Below are 2,500 nucleotides of genomic sequence, written 5' to 3'. Positions count from 1 at the left end.
TTGACAATTCAGGTGGCTCCAACTGCATTCGAGCCCATGACCTCGGCGATGCTAATTTAATGCTCTATTTCTCCGCCAGTATATCGATTTTGATGTTGACTGAGCCGAGAGTAATTACCACTGGTGTTGCGTGTTGCACGTTCTTAGGTGTGCAGTTAGTCCAGCCTTAGATCTACGCAAGCAGTTTGACCTAGTGCACTTAAGGGAAAGCAGTTGTTGTAGTAGACCATGACCGCCATGTTTTATGACTTCAGCTGGTATGCCATCCAGACCAGGCGCTTTGCCAATGTTAGCAGCTTTTACAGCTTTCTTTAGTTCTTTCATGGTAATTGGATCATGCAAATGCACAAAATGTCTCTCGAGCAGTTAGTTGGTCATTTGCATCATTGTCTACGTTGCCTTCTTGATTCAGCAGTTGGTAAAATGCTCTTTCCATCTGTCTGATATTTCTTTCATGTCTGTAAATAGCTGAGTTCAATCTGCATTCTTAACCGGGGCAACAGTGTTCGTTTTGGGGCAGTACACAGTTTTAAGGTAATTCCCTTGAAAATGGCGTCCTATCCAGATTTTTGTCAAACTTAGCAAACTTGATATTTATGCACAGGATATTTAAAAAATGCAGTAAATAGATGGGGTCACCGTGCTTGTTTTCGCGCTGCATGCCCTTTATTTTAAGTGTTCTTTTTTTTTCGGAATTACGCGAGAAGCGTTTGAAACTTGATCAACCGGAAAAATTGTTGTTAGATAGCAAAAGTTACTGAATATTACTGAAAACTTGAGCCTACTTGTTTGTCTGGGACAAACTCTTTCAGTGAAGTGATTTCAAATTGCTTGAGCTTGCAAAAAAAAATGTAAGCAAATTGGGCCGCAATATCATCACCTCACACTTAGTGTCTGGCTCCACATGCAGTTTTCACTATATAAATACTACAACATCTACTGTCCAACTTTTTTTCCTTAAAATATGTTTTCCGTGTACCTATTACAAGTGCATAACACCATTAAAAGAGGGGCTCACCGCGCTCGTTCAGGAGAATAGGAAATTCCTTGACAGATTGAACTCGGTGTCAGTGAAAATCCGCAATTGTATCAATGTGCGCGAGCTTATGCTCGCGCCAATCTTCTATCAAAGGCGCTCCAGACTAGGGGGGTCTGGGGGCATGCTTCACTTGAAAAGTTTGGAAATTAGGGTCTCGGGAATGCCATTTCCGACTATTTTCGAGAGGCATTTCAATAAATAAATACGAGGGAAAATGCAGTAGTTTGTTGTTTATTTTACCTATATGTCGAGTTTTCTCTGCAGCAAGCTACAACACAAGCAGAGGGTTTACAGAGGGCATGACGTCGAAAACTCTGTTATAATATCATCATCATCATCATAATCATATTTCTCTAAAAAATAACCGGGAACTGGGGAACTGGTAATAAGACTGACACTGTGTGGGGGCCTCGAAGGGTAGAGGTTTTTTTTATTATTTTTTATTTTTTTGCTTTCGTCCCCTACTACGTTTCTTGTCGTTAAGGCCTGGCTAAAAGGGTCCAACATGTCAGTGAAACATCATCCAACATTGTTGAATCCAACACGTTGCGCTCGTTTGGCCACCATGTTGCAGTTTTTCTTTTTTTTTTCCTTTCATGTTTCCCTATATTTCTTTGAGTGCAAATGGAAAACTGAAACCAGAAAAATTAAATTTGTTTTATTTTTAAGGTCTGTACTTGTCAGTCTGCTCGTTTTCAGTAACCTCCTGTTCTAGTACGCCAGCTAAACCAACAATAAACTGATAAGGTTGACCTGAGCTAGATTTGCGCTTTTTTGCCGAGGGCTCCCCTTCAGCTTCGCCGTTCTCTTCGCCCACGTCGTCTTCGACCTCTCTCTCTCTCTCTCCCCAGACTCCTCTCTCTCAAGGAGGCATCGTAAGCTGTTTTAGGTTGTTAACAACGGGCAATAAACTATTGACAACATGCGTCAGCTGATTAATCTTGTGGGTGAGCTCGTCGACTACCTTCGGTCCCATTGTCAAGTCCTCATTGACGACTGTTGTTGTTGCTCCTCTTTGCGGACCCTTTGTCACTCTTACAACTTAGGCTTCCCTCGCAAACCAGTTAAAGGGGAGCAGGGCTGGCGTAGTGTTGAAAGCACTCGCCTACCACCAAGATGGCCCGGTTTCATTCACAGACTCACTGCATAGAGATTTGTTGGAATCACTTAATAAGTCGCTCGTAGCTGTCTAAGTTAAATCTCAACAGCAACTGATAACTCTTTCAACTCTTCAATGAATTTGTATTTGGACTTTGGCCTTTAACTAAATGTCATTCCACTACATTTTTTTTTCTTATTTAGGACAACCTAACCTCTTATTTGACCTTGCGCGACGTCCCTATTTTTGTGATGACGAAGAAAATTTAATTAGTAATAACAATAATAAACAAGTTGATCGCTACTGACGCAAACAGTCGTCACTTTTCAAGTAATGGAAATGGCAAGATATCGAAGGAATTC

Source organism: Montipora foliosa, unplaced genomic scaffold, assembly GCF_036669935.1.
Source record: "Montipora foliosa isolate CH-2021 unplaced genomic scaffold, ASM3666993v2 scaffold_463, whole genome shotgun sequence".
Lineage (NCBI taxonomy): Eukaryota > Metazoa > Cnidaria > Anthozoa > Scleractinia > Acroporidae > Montipora > Montipora foliosa.
Note: the sequence above shows the minus strand (reverse complement) of the source record.